Here is a 24076-nt window from a genome sequence, read left to right as displayed (position 1 = left end):
TAGACAGTTTGTGTTTTGGTGGTATTGGAAGTTAATTTCAATTTAACACAGAGTATGACTTTGATGTTTTAAACTTTATTTGTGCAACTTCACATTTAATTGTAGACAGCCTTGTATTCTTTGCTAGTTAATACCAGTTTTGAAAGTCAGGGATTTATTGTCATAGTGTTTAGCAGATTAGGTGTTCAGTAGAGGATAGATGAGTCGAGCAAAATCTAAGGAAAAAGTGTAGCTATCGATTTGACTGTTTTTCCTCCACTGTTTAAGTCTTACACATAAATAATGGATTTGAGGGAGGGACTATGGCAGCAATAGTCAGCTATTTACCCAGGTCTCAGCCCCCCTCTGCTTAGTGAAAGGACAATAGACAGACAATGCCCGGACTTCACTTCCCATTCTCCCTTGCCTTTTGAGTGGAAGTAACTTGTGCCAACCTGGTCTGGGATTTTCCAGAAAGGCTTGTGTGGGATCCTCCACATTCTCCTTCAGATTCTGCTGCTTGGATAGAGATGATGATGTATCTCTAGAGGGTGGAAGAGCCACACAATAGATTGGGGAGAGAGCCCCACCAGCATGGATTCTACCCCTGGATTGTATGAGTGAGAAATACATTTCTATTGCTTTGAATTCACAGAAGTTTTCAGACCTATTTGTCATAGCAGTTTAGCTTATTCTAACCAGTGCAGTTTTTAAATTCAGTTACATATTCGATGATAAAAAAATGTAATGACTCAACCAACAGAATAATAATCAATGCTTAAAGTAGATGCAGATATATGTTAGGTACTATATAAGGATAAAAGAATTAAAGGATATTATGAATACTTTTAAAGAAGGGAAACACTTTTTAAATGGTTATTTATTTTTGAGAGAGAGGGAGAGGGAGAGAGGAGAGGGCAGAGAGAGACAGAGAGAGAGAATCCCAGCCAGGCTCCACCCTGTCCGTGCAGGGCCTGTAATGGGGCTCGAACCCATGAACCGGGAGATCATGACCTAAGCCAAGACCAAGAGACAGACACTTAACCCACTGAGCCACTCTGGTGCCCCAAGAAGGGAAACATTTTGAAAGCACAGGGTTTGAGGGGCAAACATACAGAACGGAAACTGTATCTTACACAAAGATCTGGATTTCTGGCGCTCCAGACCGACCTGAATTCCAGTCTTGATTTTACTCTTCTAGTAGCTGTGTGATCTCAGGACCCTGGGCTTTGGTTTCCACCTCATCTATGAAGAGGTATACACTATAGCTCCTTCTAAAGAAGCTAAATTTAGGGAAAAGACTCTGTTTTTAAAGTAAGAGTTGCTGGGGCGCCTGGGTGGCTCAGTCGGTTAAGCGGCCGACTTCGGCTCAGGTCACGATCTTGCGGTCCGTGATTTCGAGCCCTGCATCGGGCTCTCTGCTGACTGCTCAGAGCCTGGAGCTTGTTTCCGATTCTGTGTCTCCCTCTCTCTCTGCCCCTCCCCTGTTCATGCTCTGTCTCTCTCTGTCTCAAAAATAAATAAACGTTAAAAAAATTTTTTTTAAAGTACGAGTTGCTTCAGTTTCCGGCCGATGTGAGAATGTAATCAGTTTTCAGTTAGTTTTGCCCTACCGTAGTCGGCCTCTGCTGCTATATACAATAGTCATTCTTTGTGAATCGCAAGTAGCACTTTATTCGATTTCCTCAAAACCATTAGTTACTCAGTTTCTGCCAGGCTCTTGCTTCAGAATATTATTTTTTTCATTTACAAAGTTAGTACTACATGGAATAAGTTTATTTCTATCTATATTTACCAGTGTGATGAGTAAAGACATTTATTTATATTCAATAGTATATTGAATACATTTAGCGATATTTAGCAGCATGTGGAATAAATCCATTTTCCCCACATCTAGGGTGTAGGTCAAAATGTCTTTCCTGTAAAATGAATTAGGTGGATTATTTAGGCCCTAAGATTCTTTTCTAAAAGCTGTTATGTATTCTCACAGGAGGGAGTTGATCCAAGTGCACTAATGGGAAGCACTGGGCAAAGAAGAAGTGGACAGTCTGGTCAGCCTCAAGGCTGCCATAGGCAGGGAGGATTTGTTTTCACTGGAGGATTCCTGTTTATCCAGTAGCAACACTTTTTGGATTTCATCTTCCCTGTCAGCGTTTTTTCTCTGCAACTGCCCTGTTCCACCGCACCATGCTGGCACTATCTTTCTAGGAAATACCTTAACTTTGTCTAAGTTCCTGGCAACTCTTTACTTCTGTCCGCGGAGAGGCATGGACAAGGTCCAAGAGGCTAAGTGTGCAATGCCTCACTTATCCAGTAGGGGCGCTGGCCACACTCTGTTTGGTTTAACTGACATTCCCTTTGGGTTTAGGGTTCAGATTGTGCAGGGTACTCTTTGCGCGTCATCGCTCCTTAAACACATTTTTATTTTGTTTTAAATACTTACTGTGTTTTATATAATACACTTACTTTATATACAACGCCCTTACAATAGTTAGCAGTTTTCACGTACATAAAATAGTGCTTAGGGCTCTGAAGTTCTTAATTACCAAGCAAAACATTCGGTTCCAGATACAGACCCTTTTCAATAAGGCTCCTAATTCATAAGAGCTAGAGTCATCTCTGCCTAAGAATTTGTTGTTGCCCTATTTGGCCTGACTCTGCCATTACCCATCCATCTTTGCCCAGTTTTTAAAGGGCATTTATATTTAACATGTTATGAATGAAGCATTTTCCTTTCTCCTGCAGCTTGTGGCAAGAGGGAAGTCCTAACACCACAATGATGTTACCCATTATACACATAGCATTTGGCAGCTCTTTCTCCCTCTCCTGCTGCCAACTCTCTTAATATGTATACAGTAGGATATCCAGGTATCCATGGCTCATTAAATACCCAGTAAGAAGTTGAGAAGGAGCAAAAGAACTCCAAGTCTACGTCAGTCCCTCCCAGACAGGCTAAGAGGCAAAAAGGTCAAAGTTTCCCTGTGTGTGTTTAAAATTTTTTTTTAAATGAAAGAAGACACTGTTTTTATGTCCTGTGTGTCCAAGTGTTAACAGGATGAGAAACACTTTTTGTTCACATTCCCTTGTAACCTTGAACTGGGAATGTTGAAGTTCTTGCCTTTCTTTTTCATTGCATCCCACAGAAAGGTTATTCCAAATTCACTTGGCAATCTCCAGACAAGCTATTTCCTAATCCTCAAAATAGCTTTTTCTTTTGAGTGTTTCCCAAAAGTCTTAAAATATATTCATGAACTGTATATATACTTCATTTACTAAACTTTTGGATTGAAAATACTTAAAAGAAATTAAACTTGAAGAACAAAAACGTAAATACTGTAAATCTAAATGAATAGAAAATCACATTAAAATTATTTTTTTACTAATAAATACAAAGTAGCATAAATTCATACTCAGAAGAGAATGACACCAATACCAGAACGTTTGATTGTTGTTGTTCCTGCTGTGATTCATACTCATGTATTAACTTTTTTTTATTAAAAATATTTGTAATGTTTATTTTTGAGAGAGAGAGAGACAGAATGCGAGCAGGGGAGGAGCAGAGAGAGGGAGATACAGAATCCGAAGCAGGCTCCAGGCTCTGAGCTGTCAGCACAGAGCCTGATGTGGGGCTCGATCACGAGATCATGACCCGAGCTGAAGTCAGACGCTTAACCGACTGAGCCACCCAGGTGTCCCTTAACTTTTCAACCGTAAAATATTTTCATTGAAAATAAACTTACTCACTGAGATGCAACCAAGAGCATTATTATGAAGTGATTCAAAATTGAAAGTCTTTTTCCAAGGAGTCTATGTGGTGTGGATTTTCTCCCAAGGAAACACATTCCATTTTCTGAAATGGTGAACTCATTTATTTCCTCATTCCATAAATACCTGTTGAGTGCCAACTGGTATTGGGCTAGGATCAGGATACAATAGTGGAGGAAATAGACATCAATCCAATAATTGCATACACACGTCTGTATAATCATAGACTGTAATCTGTATTATGAGGGAAAGGCATGAAGAACCCTGAAAAACCTGATTTAGGCTGAATAGTAAGGAAGAACCTTGTGAAGAAGTAACCACTGAATTTTGATATGAAGAATAAATAGGATGCAAGTAAGTAAAAAGCAAGCCAGGTCCATGCATGTGATAGTTCTGACGTAGGAAAGAGCATGGCATGTGTGAAAACATTAAAGAAGGCAATGTGTCTCGGGCACAGAAATTGAGGAAGGAAGTGTCCTTGGGATAGGCTGGCTGTTAGAGTCTGAAGTCTTGCTAAGGGATAAATAGACATTTGAGATATGAATTAGTCCACATGCGTAACTTGCCAAGCCTTATTTCTGAGTTGGGATAAGTGGTAAATGATATACTATTTTCTCCTGTTTACCAGTTGCATTTAAAATTAAATTTCCAGGGGCACCCGGGTGGCTCAGTCAGTTAAGCGTCCAACTTCAGCTCGGGACATGATCTCGCGGTTCATGGGTTCGAGCCCCGCATCAGGCTCTGTGCTGACCCCTCAGAGCCTGGAGTCTGCTTCAGATTCTGTGTCTCCCTCTCTCTGACCCTCCCTCGTTCATGCTCTGTCTATCTCTGTCTCAAAAATAAATAAACGTTAAAAAAAATTAGATTTCCATTTAGGAAAACTGAAGGGACTGGGGTTTGTCTGGAAGGGGTCACATGGGAACTTTCTGGGGTGATGGAAATGTTCTATATTTTGTTTGGGATGCTGGTTGTATGGGTGTGTATGTTTAACAACTCACTGAATTAAATCTCACCTCAATTAAGAAAAAAAAACAGATTGTGGGCTAATATGAAAAACATGTTCAGCCTCGTTAGTGGTCAGACAGATGAAAATAAAAATAGAATTAAAAAAAATAAAATCTAGCTAAGGATCGTGACCTTTATGCTAAGGCTGAAGTAAGTTCTTACAATATTCTAAGCAAAGAGGCGGCGAGACCACATGGATGTCTAAACAAATCACTCTTGCTCTGCTGTGAAGGATAAATTAGGAGAAAAGAATCGATGAGGGAAGACCAGCTCGGGGCTTCTTAAAATGGCTTGGGGGACAATTGGAAGAAGTAGTGGTGGAGAGAGAGGGAAGTAGGGAGGGTCCAAGGGACTTCTAGAAGATACAATCGATAGGAAAGATCCTAGAGTTCTCATATACTGAAACTTGGAAGCATGGAGAAAAGCCTAACTTGATGAGGTGCCATTTTCTCCATCGTTGAAGGGCAGGTAGCATTTATGTGACATCAGCAAAGGTGGCTGCTGAAGAAGGTAGATGAGTAATAAGCCACCATGTGGTAAAAGTTTCACTCAGAAACAGGAAAGCCAAAGTCATGGCAAGATAGCAGCCAAACTAAGGTCGGCAGCAACAGCTGGGAGTTCTCTTGGGAAGGCTTGCTGAATGAAGCAACAAAGCTTGACATTCAATACTGGTTATATATGGAGTGGCTCGTGATTTTCCAGGCAGCACTGCTCATGCCCCCCAGTAACCCAAGAAAGCGAAATCTGCCCAGTCACCTGACTTACCTTTGGGGTAGTTCCATGTGTTCTCAATACATGTCTCTTTCTAAGGTGCAACACGAGAGTCAAGGCTCATCTTCCTTCCCCCACTAAATGGAAGCTGCTATTCTAGAAAGATTTTGGCACGGGGAGTCAGAAGACCTGGAGCTGAATGCCAGCTCTGAACTTTTCTAGTGGTGTGCACGTTAGCGGTGGTTTCCCTTATATTTAAAACGTGATTCATAAAATCTATGATCTTGCAGAGTTGTTTTGAAGGTTTGGTATGTAACAGATACCCCACAAATGGTAGCAACAGCACTAATAACAATCCGTTCATCAGTAGGTGGACATTTGGGCTCTTTCCATAGTTTGGCTGTTGTTGATATTGCTGCTATGTGGATTTAAGAAACAAAACAGACGAACATATGGGTAGGGGGGAAAGAGAAGAGCAGAAAACAGACCACAAGAGGCTCTTAACGTTGCAGAACTGAAGGCTGATGGAGGGCGGTAGGTGGCAGATGGGGTAGTTGGGGGATGGCTATTAAGGAGGGCACTTGTTGGGATGAGCACTGGGCGTTGTATTTAAGTGACGAATCACTGAATTCTATTCCCGAAACCAATATTGCACCGTATGTTAGCTATCTAACACTTAAATAAAAAAATAAAATAAAATAAAATTCAAGCCAGACACCCAGCATAGAGCTGTGTCCACCTGGAGGGATGGGAGATTTTTCACAGTCTCCATAAATGTGGCAAAGGAAGTGTTTCCCTTCCATTCTGCCACAAGTTCCTTGAGGGTGTCAGAACGCCCTGGGACGGACCCACTTGTCAAGCCTCTGATGCTTCATGCTGAAGCAATGGTGAGCGTCTACCAGTTTATAACATTCTCATCAGTCTCCCCCACTGCCAGTCTATCTTTTGAGCCCTTGCTTTATTAATCTTCCAAAAGCATTGATGTTAAACCTTCCCACTGAAGAAGTCCAGTGGCTACTCCTTGTCCATCAGAGTGAACTTGTATTCAAAGCTTACTGTGATCTAGAATCATCTCCTTTCTCCAACCTTCTCTTCTATTATTCTTTCCCGTGTTTTTCAATGCAAACAACAGTGGCTTTTGGGCAAAGAACCTTCTTTGTTATACTGTAATGTCCTAAGAATTACAGAATATTTAGCCACACTGAGCCCATCTACTCAATGCCAGGAGAGCCCTCCAGGCAACATGACAATGCATATGTCCATAAGTTTTGGAGTTGAGAACAGAACTGCTCCTGGTTGAGAACCTCTATATCTACACCACCAGCAAAAACAAAACAAAACAAAACAAAACAAAACAAAACAAAACAAAAAACAAAACACCGGTTTGTATTTATTGAATATTTGTACCACTCTGCCGGTCCCTTATTCAACCCAAATGACAGCTCTCTGAGGAGGTGTTAGTGTCCTGATTTTGTCAATGAAAAAACTTTGGCTCCAGGAAGTGAAAAGATGGGACCAAGAGTACATAGCTATTGAGAGAAAGAGAGCTTGCTCAACATGTACACTTCATCCAAACTGAGCTACTTGGCATTCCCTAAAATGCTTTGCTCTACTTTGATTTTCTTCATTCTGTTGATTCTGCCTAGGAAACCCTCCAGATATCTTTCTATAAATCCCTATATTTAAGTATGAGTCTGTATACCATCCTATTCAGGATCTCTTCTCTGATCATGCCACACCAGGGATCATTTCTGGATCCCTGCAGTGCTTTCTCCTCTGGCCAGCCTGTTTCACAGTCTATCTTGGACTGTGCATGCAGTTTCCCCCATTGGGTCATATGCTCCCTGAGGACAGGGTACTATTTGTTTTATCGTTGCTTATAACTTCTAGCACATAGTTCCTTGCACGTACTAAGCATACATGGAAAAAAAAAAAAAAGAAAAGAAAAGAGACCCAATGATATGATAGAGTGGAAGTATCATGGACTTTAGAGTCATTGTCACGTCCAGGCTATATCACATGCAACAGTGTTGGCCTTGCACATGTAATAAAATCTCCCCAAGCTTCAGTTTCCTCAGCCGCAAAATGATCAAAATCCAATGGGTTAAAACAAGTAGCTGAAAAGGTATAAAATATTGAGCACGTTATAGGACAATTAACAAGAGCTATTAGAAATAATAATAAAAATAATTAAATACTAGGCATTAAAAAATAACACAGTTTTCAAAGTGGACATAGACATTTTCCAAGAAGTCCAGGCCCATAGTATCTCTTTGTGATCACACCTGGGGCTGGTGTTTATTAAATGGTTTTGGCTTGAATGCTCCTTTTTCTTACACTATTCGGGTTGGTCCTGAGCCTGGGGAAGTTTAGAGGTATGGGGGAAGGATTTCCCTAACGTTCCCTGTTAAGCTTCTGTAAAAACCTGGCTATCTAGATACAGGCGAGGTTGAGAGAAAGAAGGGGTGTGCTCATTCTGAACCTCACTCACGGGGATTTCACTAGGCCATTGCACATCTCATTGTAACTCTGAAAAATTGTGATACAAATCCATCCGTCCATGCAACTACTAGTTGACATTTTTAAGTTTCACCTGTGGTGTCTGCATCGTGCCAGGAACTGCAGATACAACGAGGAGGAGATAGTTCCTCATCTCATGAACATCATAGCCAGAAAGCCCAGAGAGCGACGTAACAAATAAGATGAACGTAGTTACGAATTAAAGAAGCATGTATAAAATTCAAAAATGTCTTGGATCTTGATTCCTCTGATTGAGTGGGGACTACTGATGGCCTTTAAAATAACTGACAGGAAACTAATTTGTTTTCTCTGAGAAAATTTAAGCGAAACAAGGCCATTCGTTATGGAAGCGAGTCCACACGTGAAGTTAGAGGAAAGGCTCCACACCAGGCCACCCTTGTTCCTGACATCACTTGCAAGTTTAGGGGGTAGCCAAAACTGGCCTCAGGTTCGGTAATTTACCAGAAAGGTTCACAGAAGTCACTAAAAGCTGTTATGCTCACAGTTATGGCTTATTACAGGGAAAAGACACAGATTAAAATCAGCCAAAGAAAGAGACACATAGGGTAGAGGTCACAACTGAACCAAACACGGAGCTTCCAGTTGTCCTTTCCCTGTGGAGACAGGACAGCATTACTCCCCCAGTATCAATGTGTGACAATCAGCATTACTGCCAAACAAGAAACCTCGCCTAATGTCGGTGTCCAGAGTTTTTATCAGGGCCCCATCATGTAAGTGTTGAGGACACTGAATTAAACAATCCTGAGATTTATGAAATTTGTGAAATATGTTGAAATATTCCTAAATAACCATTGTGTTAAAGCAATCGTCATCTGGTTTGATGAGGATATTGTGCGATAACTGTTGTTGTTCCCTAAGAAACACCTTCTTTAGGTGACAAAATTAATCTGTGCACCTAGATCTATAAACAGTTCTGAGTTCAAAATCGTCAGTAGACTCATTAAATATTTGTTTTCTCAAATATACAAAACAGACAATCTTTGGGCTATTTCCAAAAGATAATAATTAATGTGCGCTTAGCATTTTAGGAAGTGTTTTCACATACATGATCTCATTTGTTATTCATTACAACCTCATGAGTTGGGAATTTCCCTATTTGATAAATAAGTGAACGAAGGCTCCAAAGAGATAATTAACTTCAACGTCAGTAAGAGGCTAAGATGTGGTTCCTCTGTATCCAAATACCATGACTTTCTTCTGACTATTCTGTACATAGCATTTATGTTAAATGACTATGAGCACCAAATCTACCCATAAGACAACGTCCTACCTCTTTCCCAGGGTTCTTCCTTCCAACGATAACTCTGAGATCCTCCCTGGAAGTTTTATCCTGTCCAATGGGCCTGCCCCACTCACTGTTGTCCCAGTGAGAGAACGGGAGAGAACAGCTTAGGCGTCCCTATGGACTGCCACTGAAAGACACATGTTTTGGTCTATCGAGTGCTATCCTCATTGTGTAGCAAAGAAAAAACTCCTTCAATGAAGATAGACATCACTAGTCACTCAAGGTTTCTCCAGGTATGAGGGAAATCAAGGAAATCTGGTTCTCCTGTGCCACACAGCCAGGAATCTGGTTCTCCTGCTCACACAGCCAGTATCTCTCAGACAGACCTAGGAGGGGCCAAGAGCGCGGGTCTGAAGGACTCTCCGGCCTCCTTAACAAGCTGTCATTCCTCTCTGAAACCTTCACATCCCAGCACTGGAATGTGTGATACTCAGCGTAGAGGAAAAACTCCATCTTGTCGGAGAGATGGAGAAGACATTTATTTCTTAGAGACAGTTTGGAGGACAAATATTTAGTATTGTGCAGTATGGTTTAAAGCTAAGAGAACTGTCCCATCTCATTTACACCTAACCAAACTTGTGCTATACCATTACTCTGTATTATTATTCGTATCCTTCTGTTCTCCTTGCAACTGTGACCGCACAATGCTGGGGACGGCTTGGTTATGTAAAGAAGATAACAACTCCGATGAAGAAACTCAGAAACGGAAAACTGACAAACAGAATAAACAAGTTTATCATATTTCCAAAGGGAGAGCATGAGGAGTTTGCCAAGTGGACTGTAAAATTTATTAACTTCAGGCTATGTGACTGTGTAAAATAGCTTCTAGGAATTTCGGTCATTTCCTCACATGACACTGCTAAGTTACAGAGGGATCGGACAAATAAACACAACATTTACAAAGGACTCAGAACATAGCCACCATCTTGGATTTCTCCTCACCTCAGGAGTTCTTTGTTTCCTAACAGAAGAATATCATGTCTGTTTATTATTTAAATCGGGCGCATTTCCCCCAAAGACTACATTTTCACTTGTCTTCATTGATATAATGAATAATGGCTTATTTCAAAGCTGCCAAAACAAAGCACAGGTAAAAAATTGTAGGAAAAAAAAGAAGGTATTAATCATATTACTCTCTAGGTCTTTGACTTCTTTGGCTAAAGCGGTCTATGTGTAAAAATTTATTTTGCTTTTAATGAAATTTGATAGTTACTGGTGCGTGACAAGTCTGTCGTAGCCCAGGAAGACTGACAAAACAATACTGGGATTTTATTTGCCCTTTCTGGAGTTCTTTAAGTTGTTTCAAGTGCGTCTCCTTTTCAACTTTAATGTCAGTAGCCGGGGATCAAGTTGTGGCCCGCCTCATTAGTGACACTTCTCTAATAAGTATGACATTAGGGGAGCTTGGATGGCTCAGTCGATTAAGCATCCCACTCTTGATTTCGGCTCAGATCATAATCTCATGGTTCGTGGGTTTGAGCCCCACATGGGGCTCTGTGCTGACCGTGTGGAGCCTGCTTTTGGTTCTGTCTCCCCTTCTCTCTGCCCTTCCCTCACTTGCTCTCTCTCTCTCTCAAAATGAATAAATAAAAATTAAAAAAAAATAAGTATGAAATTACAAATATGAAAAATAATAATTTAATGCCCCAGTGTTCCAGTGTTTCATTTTCTTTACTTCGCATCTCTGGTCCATTCCACCCAGAAAGAGAATAGTCCCCCTGCAGATAGGGTATTTGTTTTGTCTCACCTCTGCCTCAGATGTACAGAATACCGTTCTCGCCTGAAAGGATTTCACACTCATTATTCATACTATCCATATACCACATTTAAAAAAATGTTTATTTATTTTGAGAGAGAGCAAGTGTATGCTTGTGTGAGTGAGGGAGGGTCAGAGAGAGAGGGAGAGAGAGAATCCCAAGCAGGCTCCATGCTCCTATGGAGCCCCACATGGGGCTAGATCCCATGGCCCCAAGATCACAACCTGAGCTGATATCAAGAGTCAGATGCTTAACCCACTGAGACACCCAGGTGCCCCTCCATGTATCTTTTAAGACAGGAAGAAATGAGTTTTCTATGCATATGGTACAAGTGAGTAAATTGAGGCCTACGGTTACACAAAGGTCATCTTACTTTCGATGAACAATTCAGTAGATTTTCTTTAGCCATCATGCTTTGGGGCAAGTGGGCAGTCCCTTCCAGGATCAGCCATGAGCAATGGAAGGAAGTAGGGAAAGTGAGCTTAATGAGGCCTCCTGCCTTTCCCTGATATATTTTCTGTCTTCAGCTCTGAGAAAGTGAATTTATATCGTCTCCTCTGTCATCAGATTTTCAACTCCACCTTCCTATTCTTCACTATCAGCTGGTGACCTCACTTATTATTTCACTGAGAAAATAGAAGCATTCAAAAAAGAGTGACCTCATCTTCCATCACTAAATTGACCAACCTTTACACATGCTTGCCTGTCAGCCTCTCCCCTGCTACAATGCTGAGCGCTGTGCTCCTGTAAGGTCCCTGTCCCATCCCTTCCCCCATAACTGTCATCTCCTCTCCCTTGCATCATTATTTTATCTTTCTCTACTAGACTATTCCCTTGGGCTTCAAGTATAATGGCCCCTTTCTTAAATAAAAACAAACCCTCTCTTGACCGCACAACCAATTTCTTTGCTCTTCTTTAATAAAATCCTGGGATGACTTAGGTAGACTCAACATATCCTTAGTATTTTGAACCTACTTCAATCATATTTTTACCACCACTAGTCCACAGAAACTGCCCTCGTCAATGGAACTATTGGCTTCCAACTGGCCAAGCCACTGGTCAGTTCTCTGTGCCATCCCCTACCCCAACCTTGGTTGTGTGCTCAGCAGTATTTGGCCCTGTTGATGGCTATCTCCTTCTTGGAACACTCTTCTCCTTCAGTACTTGTGACACCACTCGATATTTGTAATCTCATGGCTCCTTCCTCTCTATCAGCTCTGCTTCTCTAACTTGACCTCTAAACGTTGGCTCACCTTAAGTTTCAGGCCTCACCTCGTTGTTTCTTCTATTGACATGCTTTTCCTAATGAACCTTCTTCCATGTAATCATTTACAACACCTTCGACATGCTCAAGTTTACATTCTTCAGCTATAACCTCCCTCCTGTGATTCTGATGTGTGTATGTAAACTGTTTTTTAAAGTTTCCACTTGGATGTCTAATAGGCATCTCCAACAGAAGATGTCCAAAGTAGAATTCTCTGTATTCCCACCCCAAGCTTCTCCAACTGAATAAGTGGCATTATATTTTGTGGAAGTCCTCAAACCAGGAATCATGATAGATTTCTCTCTTTTCTCCATCTTCCACATGCCATCAATTGGCAAGTGCCATTGCATCTGCTTTCCTAATGTATCGTGAATTGGACCACTTCTCTTTGCTGTCCCTGCTTCCACCTTTCCTGGAAAAATCGACTGTCATGGCATGTTTGGACTCCCATCATGGCCTCTTAACTGGGCTTTCTGCTTCCTCTGTACCATCCTTACAATCAATTTTCCATTGGTTCCCATTTGGAATAAAATCTATTGTTCTACATTATCAGGCCCTTGCAAAACTGTCCCACCACAGTTCTCACTGACTCCGTCCACTTGAGCCATACTTGCTTTCTTGATGTTATACAAACCATCAGTGCTCCTCCTTGCCTCTGAGCCTTTACAGAGCTTTTTCCTCAGCGTGGAATGTTACTCTCTCTTTCCACGTAATTCAGGTCTCTGCTCAGACATGACCTCTTCAAAGAGAGCTTCCCTGATTGCATGATGAAAAACATCACCATCTTTCTCTCTTGCCATTCTCTTTCCCCATCCTTGTTTTATTTTTTTTCAAAGCCCTTGTCATCACCATTTGACTTTGCTAATTATACAGTTTGGGTTGTTATTTTATTTGTCTCTGTCAATAAAATGTCCATTCATTATTATGTCTTCAGTACTCTCTTTTTCTTGAAACATATTCTTCTCTTGGTATCTGGAGCACCACTCTCTTGGTATTTCTTAGCTCTTCCCCAGCCTGATTTCAGACCTCCTGTTGCATAATTCCAACAGAACAGTACTGGCCTAAGGAATGGGAAGATACTAGGCCGGAAGGATTGGAAGAATATTCAAGCTGCTCCGGGAAATCAAGTAGCTATCAGGAAACTCAAGGTATGGACGGCTAGGCTGGGGCCAACTTAAGGTCAGAGTTGCAGCTGGGAGTTCTCCTAGGAGAAACAAAAAATTGGACGTACAGTGTTGGTTTTAAAATGGAGTGACTCAAGCTTTCCTAGCTGAGTTCCAGAGCAATCCTTCCTCATTTTAAAGGCTACATGCTCTGGGGGTACATGAGGTTCTCACATGAAGCCAATTACTTTTATTTTCCTATCTCTTTTGTCATCTTCTCCCCTTCTGTTGTCTGTCTTCTCACTTTGTAAGGTTTAATTTTAGTAAATAGTAGCAGTAATACATCACTGAGTAGAATATGTATGACAGGCTTTTTATGCAAGGACCTGGGAACAACAATATGGTGAGTAAAAATAGACTTTCCTGGAGCTCACAGAATAGTGTGAGAGACACAATGTAATCTCATATGAGCACACGCATACACATAATTATAAACCAGGATAAATTACGGAAAGAAAGAATGACTATGCAATAAAATAATTTGATAGCCTAGAGGTCAGGGGTAGTTTCCCTAGAGCTCACCCTGGAAGATTGAGTAAGAGCTAATTACTAATTTGGGTCACATTGCTCTCCATTTATAAGTTAGTACTCCTGTCTGTGCAGAACTGGAAGTTGAGGTATTTCCCCTCCAAATTAGTTCTTAGTATTTACCAATAGGGTTGGCAACTGTGGGCTTAAGGTCAAATCTGGCAAAGTAGCAGAGGGAGGGCTATGAGGGGTGGGGTCTCTAGAGTTCGTAGATTATCAATTGATAAAAATGGTGAAAAGGGGGGCGCCTGGGTGGCGCAGTCGGTTAAGCGTCTGACTTCAGCCAGGTCACGATCTCGCGGTCCGTGAGTTCGAGCCCTGCGTCGGGCTCTGGGCTGATGGCTCAGAGCCTGGAGCCTGTTTCCGATTCTGTGTCTCCCTCTCTCTCTGCCCCTCCCCCGTTCATGCTCTGTCTCTCTCTGTCCCAAAAATAAATAAAAGTTGAAAAAAAAATTTTAAATAAAAAAAAAATGGTGAAAAGGTTAAATTCCAACTTCCATGGAGACAAAAATACCATATTAGAAGTCATACTTTGTGTCTTGTAGGCTTAGGCCAGTTCTTCCTATTCCCCCTGGTGACCCAGGATAGAAGTCTCACACAACACCTTCCTGGCACCATGGCAGATCCACTAATTATTTATAGTTTGGTGTCTTGCTGAACCACCCTGGCTCAGGATCCTTCTCAAGAATGTCTTCTGGGCATCCTCCTTCAATTGGTTGCAGTTGACATTAGAGATACATTCTATTTAGTAATGTGACTGTAGGTAGTGTATTTGTTGGGAGCAGTATTTATTATTAAATTCGGTGTCTGGTGCATTATGATCTGGGGAAGCTATGTTGTCCCAATCACCAGATCCCAAGACTCAGTGATAAAAAGGAGCTGTGATATTCTAGACAGTAACTTTAAAACTTAAAAACATCTCATATCTTATTTTCCTAAAAACAGTTTAAAAAGTGGTGTTGAGTCATAACTGTAACATATAAACCAGATAGCATAGGAATTAGTGAGCTTGCAGTTGGATATGGAGCCTCACCACTTGGTCGCTCCCTATGGAAAATCCTGAGTCATCCCATGGGGCACTAGCTTCTATGATAACACATATGATAACAGTGGTTCCGAAAACCACTGTCTCAGAGGATTTTCTTCCCATGGTTTTTGATCATAATTAATAGCTCTGGAGCTCACTAATTATAAGCTCATGGGCACATGGGTGGTTCAGTTGGTTGGATGTCCTACTCAGTTTTGGCCCAGGTCATAATCATACAGTTTCATGAGTTCAAGCCCTGCATCATGTTCTGTGCTGGCAGGGTGGAGCCTGCTTGGGATATTGTCTCTCTGCCCCTCTCCCGCTCACTCTGTCTCTGACTCTCTTAAGATAAATAAATAAACCTAAAAAAATTAAGAAAAAAAAAGATCCAAATTCAACTGTCAACCTTAGGCTAAGATCTTCTAAGATTGCAAGAATGGCTTTGGTCTGAAATGTCCTCATGTCTCACTTCTTGATCAATTAAGCCACTTGGACACAAATAAATCAAGACTAAGACTTAACAATTTGGATTGTGAACACTCTTTAAAAATCTAATAAAATCTATTGAATTTCCTTTTAAAACTGTGTGCACACACACAGACACAGACATAGGCACGTTATTTGACATACTGTGTCAAATTTCAGAGCCTCATGTAAGAAAGTCCTGACCTAAAGATAGAGTCTGGAAGATAGAGCTCACTGGGCATCTCCAGGTAAAGAAAGAGGAGTGTAGCTTGGATATAATCAGAAGTACAGTAAAACCCTGGTTTGCAAACATAATCTGTTCCGGAAACATGCTTGTAATCCAAAGCACTTGTATACCAAAGTGAATTTCAAGAACCATTGACTCAGTTGTGATCATGTGACACTTGGCATCACGTACTACTTGTGTTACGAGACATCGCTCGTTTATCGAGTTAAACTTTATTAGAAATGTTTGCTCATCTTGTGGAACACTACTCCCAGAACAAGTTACTTGCAATCCCAGGTTTTACTAGAGTCCCTTAAGGAGAAAGTTGGAGATGAATGGCGTGTCTGGGAGACAGAGAACAGCCTCCCCAGACATGGAAGCATGGTGACATATTGGTAAAGCCATTTTAGTAATGAAGTAAAGGCAAGGTGAAAAAAAAAATAACTGATGATTCTTGTTGGTAGGTAGGATGCCTCAGCACAGCTTGCATCAGTATCTGATTTTTTTTTGTTCAACCACCTAGCTCAGCATTCCCAGACAGCTTCTTGGCTATCTGTGCGCCTGGTTTTAAATGGACCATTTCTTTGGGAATGCAAGCTGGTGCAGCCACTCCGGAAAACAATAAGGAGGTTCCTCAAAAAACGAAAAATAGAACTACCCTATGACCCAGCAACTGCACTACCAGGCATTTATCCACGGGACACAGGTGTGCTGTTTCGAAGGGACACATGCACCCCATATTTATAGCAGCAGTATCAACAATAGCCAAAGTATGGAAAGAGCCCAAATGTCCATCGCTGGATGAATGGATAAAGAAGATGTGGTATATATATACAATGGAGTATTACTCGGCAATCAAAAAGAACGAAATCTTGCCATTTGCAAGTACGTGGATGGAACTGAAGGGTATTATGCTAAGTGACATTAGTCAGTCAGAGGAAGACAAAAATCATATGACTTCACTCATATGAGGATTTTAAGAGACAAAACAGATGAGCATGATGGAAGGGAAGCAAAAATAATATAAAGACAGGGAGGGGGACAAAACAGAAGAGACTCATAAATATGGAGAACAAACTGAGGGTTACTGGAGGGGTTGTGGGAGGGGGGATGGGCTAAATGGATAAGGGGCACGAAGGAATCTTCTCCTGAAATCATTGTTGCACTATATGCTAACTAACTTGGATGTAAATTTAAAAAAATAAGGGGCGCCTGGGTGGCGCAGTCGGTTAAGCGTCCGACTTCAGCCAGGTCACGATCTCGCGGTCCGTGAGTTTGAGCCCCGCATCAGGCTCTGGGCTGATGGCTCGGAGCCTGGAGCCTGTTTCCGATTCTGTGTCTCCCTCTCTCTCTGCCCCTCCCCCGTTCATGCTCTGTCTCTCTCTGTCCGAAAAATAAATAAACGTTGAAAAAAAAAATTAAAAAAAAAAATAAATAAAACTAGTTACAAAAAATAAATTCAAGTGGAAAATGGAAAAAAAAATGGACCATTTCTTGGGGGACTCAAGGTTCTTCACTGACACTTCAGCACCTGAGACTTTTAAAAATGGACATAAAGGGAAGATTGGAGCCCCCTAGAGAAGGAAAAACCCTGGGACATATACCTAAGGAGTTAAACATCAGAAGTGAGGGAACAAACTGGAAGTTATTAGAACTTCATCGAAAGCAAGCTTTAGGTAACGAAGGAAGAAAACAGAGGGGGAGAACATAAATTTGAAGTGAAAAGACCAGAGAATAAAAATATATAATACTAAGGATTAGCAAGGTGCTTACTTGCAATTCTTCAGATTGTGATTTGCAAGTTTCATTAAAAAAAAGTTAACCTTTGGGGCGCCTGGGTGGCGCAGTCGGTTAAGCGTCCGACTTCAGCCAGGTCACGATCTCGCGGTCCGTGAGTTCGAGCCCCGCGTCGGGCTCTGGGCTGATGGCTCAGAGCCTGGAGCCTGCTTCCGATTCTGTGTCTCCCTCTCTCTCTGCCCCTCCCCCGTTCATGCTCTGTCTCTCTCTGTCCCAAAAATAAATAAATGTTGAAAAAAAAAAGTTAACCTTTTTTTAAGCTTAGCTATTTAGTAAAATCATGTTTCCATTAAGAAAAGATAATTAGTGGAAAAGAGGTCTTGGTCTGTGTCAGTTATGGAAAATTTTATTTGTTTGGAGCAAAGCGCCCCAGAAGCACCATTATCTACCCTGTGGCAACCTGCCTGAATTTTATAGTAAGCTGCCTTTAAGGAAGTAAACCTGGGAATAGTCTTTTCAACTTTCAAATAAGCATGCCCTCTTTGTTAAGGAGTGTTTCCTGCCCTTGAGCTGGCTACATAATTTGTGTGCCCTAGGGGCTGGAGGTGGGGTGGGGGTGGGGCAATGCAAAATGGAAAGACCAGACCCCTTGTTCAAAAAGCAGGAAAAAATGTTCTCCTTTTTTTCTCCATGTGTCTCAACCTGTCTTGGCTTCTTTGTTATTTAATATCAACGTATGTGGGTAAATGTGGACCTTTACTGGTACCAAAGGAAATCCTGCCCCCTCCTAACTCATGCTTATCCCCTCACCTTAGGATGAGGCAGGCTACACTGAGTGGGCAGGATTGGGGGAAGGGGAAGGGTGAGACCTTAGGCAGCTAACAACCTCCCCTAGGGAGGAAGTAATAGGAGGCAGACAGCAGGATCACCCACAGGCAGAGGCTCCAAGGTTCTGGCTCATTCCCCATTGTCCTATAGGACTTCCTTTTCAAAACACAAATTCAAAGATAAAATTATTAAGTACTTGAAGATTGCAACTGCAGAGCCTTGGGCCTTAGTGCCGGAGACAGAGGGAGGTCCTTCTGAGTAGGCACTGTGGGATTCCATTAGTCCAAGGCTCACAGAGCTGTCCCTGTCCCCATGCCGCCTTAAATTCTGATATATTCTCCTAACCTGAAAATCACATTGCCATAAACCAGTGTAATGTGTTGTTAATGGGTCATTCGTCAAAACCGTATCTGGAGCTCTTTACAAATAGAGATTTCTGGGTCACAGTGCAGAGATTTCTCCTGGGTTGTGCATTCATTCTTTCCTGGATTTATTCAATACCTCCTAGGTTCTAGGCTTTGTGGTAGGTGTTATGAACAGGCAACAGACCCTGTTGCCACAGGGTAGCAGTCAACATCTCTGTCCTCGTGTGCCTCATTGTCCATAGGGAGAGAATAAATTTAAAGAAGTAAAAAACAAAAGTCTAACTACAGATTGTAGAAAGGGGGGAGAAGGAAATGAACTAAGCAGAACCCTGCAGAAGGTTCCTGGAAGGGAGGACAGATGGTTCTCCAAGGCTGGAGTGTTCTTCATTCCAGAATATTTGTTTCTAAAAACCTCCTCAGGCAATTCTGACTTTTAATCAACTTTGGGTTTAACGAAAAGTCCGATTACTGCCTATCCTCATCATGCTAGAGGCACTTGGCAAATCCGTCTTCTATATTGAAGGCAACATGAAATCACAGAATAATATTATAATAATGAATATGCTTCTCCATATTATAAATTCTATCTTATCTCTTGGCTGTGAATCTGCAAATCTATGAATCTTCCAAATACAATGATGCTACGTTTCGTGGGGACCCAAAAAGTACATTACCAGCCTAGGCGAGGTTGTAGCCTGTGACAGAAACATTACCCTAAAAACCACATCTCTTAATTCTCAGTCTGTAACAGACCTCAGATGTCACCACATGTTTCCAACACTTAATATTGAACAAGAAGCATCCTTGTTTCCTTCATTGAATCACTTAAATCTGTCACAATATAATTGATGGTGGCTGTGGCGAATCAGTCTTGTCGATAATAGTGATTTTTTTTTTTAATACAAAAAAGCTGTGGGGGACAGTGTAGTTTTTCAAAATGCAGAAGCAAACCTCAAATGCATGTCTCAACTGGTCCCTTCTTCTGTTCCATGACTTTTTTCATGATGGTTCTGCAACTACACTAGAACATGGGTAATCACACCCCAAAGCCTTCACTCATGAAAGCTTGAGATGACGGACTTGCCCTCCTATGGTAAGAAACTAGGATATTTCAGGATTACAACAGTGTTTCCCTTCTTCGGGATTTACCTTGTTTTTCTAGGTTGGCTAGGGAGGCACATGCAATCTCAAATCAAGTCTGTCTAACTGTATGGATTTAGAATTTGAAGGTGTTGTAACAAGTCAACTTGCAGTTCACCTTTCCTCTTAGAGTATGGCCCTAAGTAGTTCCATTGCCAAACCTCAAGGGTTTATCTGTGCTCTCCCTGTTTGGCAGCCCTCAATGTTGATTTTTGTCTCATACTCTGAGTTTGTTAAGACCTCAGTTGTGCTTTTCAGACGTCTGTGGTCTCACTTCAGAGGTGCCTGATCTTTCTAATATTGCTGACGTGGGGCGCCTGGGTGGCACAGTCGGTTAAGCATCCGACTTCAGCCAGGTCACAATCTCGCGGTCCGTGAGTTCGAGCCCCGCGTCAGGCTCTGGGCTGATGGCTCAGAGCCTGGAGCCTGTTTCCTATTCTGTGTCTCCCTCTCTCTCTGCCCCTCCCCCATTCATGCTCTGTCTCTCTCTGTCCCAAAAATAAATAAACGTTGAAAAAAAAATTTAATATTGCTGACGTGACTTAAAGGCTGAGCTCCACTCTCTGAATTTCCTTTTTGGATGTTGGAGAGAGAGTTAGTGAAACAGAAGACGGATCTGAAGAAATAATGCAGAATGCAATTAAGAGAAAACTACTCAAAAGAAATACAAAGGCAGGTTAAGAGTCCTGCAGCATAGAAGAGATGTCTCATCAGAGTTTCAGAAATAATAGGTGGTGGAAAGGCAACATTCAAGCAGAACATGTGAAGAACTTCCCAAGCTAATAAAAGATGTGGCTCATCAGACATCCTTGGTAGAACGCGTTCTAAAAACATCAATGTCTGGATTCATTGTGTTGGAGCACTTCAGTAAAGAGACAACACTTCATCAGACCCAAAGAAAGCAAGAAGAAGTACAAAAAAACTACTGCAAAATCAAGAGATAGGACAAAAAAAACCCACATGGAATTATAGAAAGAAATTTCGAACTGGTAAGTGGTAGTATTTCCTATAAACCCATTAGTTAAAAACCATTCATGGTCAAATGGGATGAAAGGTGTAGGGTGTTTCTACACCTAAGATATCAGAACACAGAAAGGTCAAAAGTGAAAAAAAAAAGATTTACTGACTGAATATCCACCAAAATAATCAAAGAGTAGATCGACAGGTGTTATGCCAGTCAAATAGACTTTGAAGCAAAAGTTACCAGTCCTAAAGAGGAATGCTACAGGATGATAAAATTATAATTCATCAGATATAATCTGTATAGACTTTGTAGGCTAGCCTCGAAATGTGTAAGGTCCTAAGGGAAAAAATTCATAATAAGAATATTCTTATTATAACTTTGCTCAGTAGCTGATGAATCAAGCAGCAAATATTTTTTTATAAGTATATGAAAAATTTGGGAAATGTTATGAAGCCTGACATGAAAGATAAATAACCCTAAATGAGAGATCACATCTCAGTTTCAATCACAGGGAGCAGTTGTCAAAACACCCCACCCGAAGACAGAGTTTCATAGAACTTTTATCATCTAGACCGTTTTCCCGTAAGTTAAACATCTATAATTCATACCTTTGGAAATTAATTTTAAAGAGGTTTCCTAGATAACTTATAGTTAAAGATGTATAATAGCAAATATACACCTACATTGTGAGATTTAACTGAAGCATACTTTGTAGTGAATTTATGGCTCCAAATGCTTATACTAGAAAAGAAGAAAGCTGAAAATAAATGAGCTAAGCAGCTTAGAAGTTAGAAGAACAACAAAATAAACACAAAGAAAGTAGAAGGAAGGAAACTATAAAGATAAGAGTGAAAATTAATCAAATGGAAAACAAATATACAGTAGAGAGAATCAGCTAAGGCAAAAGGTCGTTTTTGGAAAAAAACCGAATAGACATTTTCAGGCTCCAAGAAAAGATGAAACAGTACAAATAAACACCATTAGAAATGAAAAAGAAGACAACTATAGATACTAAGACTAAACAGATAAAATTATGAAATAATCCTTTCCAAAACATGCAAAAACTTAGCTCAAGAAGTTAGAAAAATAACGGCTTAGCTACTGATTCAAGAAGAAATAAAATGCACTTGTCCGTTCAATAAATTTATTTGAGGTTAGAAATGTACTCACCAAAAAACCAATTCCAGGTTGTTTTAAAACTAATTGAATTCAAAGAGTTAAGAAATAGGATTTTATTTTTACCCCAATGTTTCTGGAGAATCAAAAAGAGGAACACTCATTCCCCAGATGTCTTTTTTTTTATTTTTTTTATTTAAAAAAAATTGTTTTTTTCAACGTTTATTTATTTTTGGGACAGAGAGAGACAGAGCATGAACGGGGGAGGGGCAGAGAGAGAGGGAGACACAGAATCAGAAGCAGGCTCCAGGCTCTGAGCCGTCAGCCCAGAGCCTGATGCGGGGCTCGAACTCACGGACCGCGAGATCGTGACCTGGCTGAAGTCGGACGCTCAACCGACTGCGCCACCCAGGCGCCCCTGAGATGTCTTTTTTTTTAAATGAAACTAGTATAAACTTGTTACTTAAATTAGATAAGGAAAATATTGGAAATGAAAATTATAGGCTAATCTTACTTATGATCATAGATGTAAAATACTAAATGAAATACTATCGAACTCAATTAAAAAAAAATCAGATCAAGTTGAAACTGGCTTGTTGCAGGAATAAAAAGATTATTGGACATTAAACATCTTTTAGTTTAATTCCTCATATTAAGAGATGAAAGGAGAACCACCTTCTCACAAGATGTACGAGTGTTAAAATATTAAACACTTCTTGACAACGACATAAAAAACTTCTGAATACACTGGTAATAATAAAGTCCTAGTTTGAGTTCCCTTAGCAGTGGACACAAAGGGAGAGGTTCCGGTGAAGTGTATTTGTGAGATGATTCCAGAAACATGGATGAACACCACAGAAAGATTGAGCAAAACAAGCATCAATCTATCATCTATCTATCTATCTATCTATCTATCTATCATCTATCATCTATCTATCTATATTTAATCTATCCACTGCCTACCTACCTACTTATCTATCCATTTGCTTTGTATGTATGTACGTATATATAGCCATTCATACCAAGTTTACAACTTGGCAAAACAACATCATGCATTGCTTTGGGATATCTGTATATAGTGACAGTATAAATCAAAGTAAGGGGATGATGCACATGAAATTCAGTGTAGTATTTGGCTCTAATGTTAAGTGCATAGGAGATGCTCTTGAGGAAGAGTAAATAAGGTTCTGAACTGTATCAGTGAAGTTCACTTTCTGAAGCCGGATAGTTGTATAAAACATGTTCATATTATTCTTTATGCTTTCCTAAAAAAAATGCCTTAAAAAGAAAACAGAGAAGAAAAATACACTAAAGATACATGCCAATGTCAAGAAAATAGGGAACAAGGCTATCAATAATCAATAGAGTATTATAACAAAAAGATTACTAAGAGAGGCAAAGCCTTGGCAGGAGTGGGGTGTGTGTGTGTGTGTGTGTGTGTGTGTGTGTGTGTGTGTTTATGTAGAGCATTTGCTATTATATACAGAACAAAAATAAATATCCACCTATTTATACAGGTAAAATGAACATGAAAATATGAGAATTTATAAATACAAACTGTGTAAACGGTGGTCGTTTACAATTATGGAGCCGCTTTGGGGAGCAACTTAGTAATTCATGATGCAATTGAAGACTGTTCATACCATATGACCCAGCTATTTTTCTCATCGTTTTATTCATTCTAAAAACAGCTATATCTGTGCAGAGTGCAATATGCAGAAATATGTACATTGCAGATTTGGTTGCAATAGAGAAAAACGGGAAACCTCAAACTGGAATGTTGATAATTAAAACGTGTTGAATTCAGACAATTTAGTCAGCAACCAAAAATAATACCATTGCTCTATATAGATCCTCAGGATTGGAACACAAAACGTAATGCTGCACAACAAAACAGTTAGTCACGTGATAGCGGGTATATGTCAGTATTATGGAATACATCACAAGTATATTCTAGAAGGATATACATTACAGTCATGATGGTGGACACTTTCTGGCAGAGGAAATTGGGTTGTGGGATGGTGATTGTGGTCACAGGGGTTTTTAATTTTATCTATAATTCTTCAACATTATCTCTTATGTTCTCTTTGACTTTTTTTTTTTTACTACCCTCCCTCCCTCTCTTCTTCCTGCCTCTATTTTTCTTCCTTTTCTCTTTCTTTTTCCCTTTTTTTCTCCTCATCCTTTTCTTTCTTTACTCCACCCTCCCT

The sequence above is a fragment of the Prionailurus bengalensis genome, chromosome B2, assembly GCF_016509475.1.
Source record: "Prionailurus bengalensis isolate Pbe53 chromosome B2, Fcat_Pben_1.1_paternal_pri, whole genome shotgun sequence".
In the NCBI taxonomy this organism is placed as follows: domain Eukaryota; kingdom Metazoa; phylum Chordata; class Mammalia; order Carnivora; family Felidae; genus Prionailurus; species Prionailurus bengalensis.
This window is presented reverse-complemented; position numbering follows the sequence as displayed.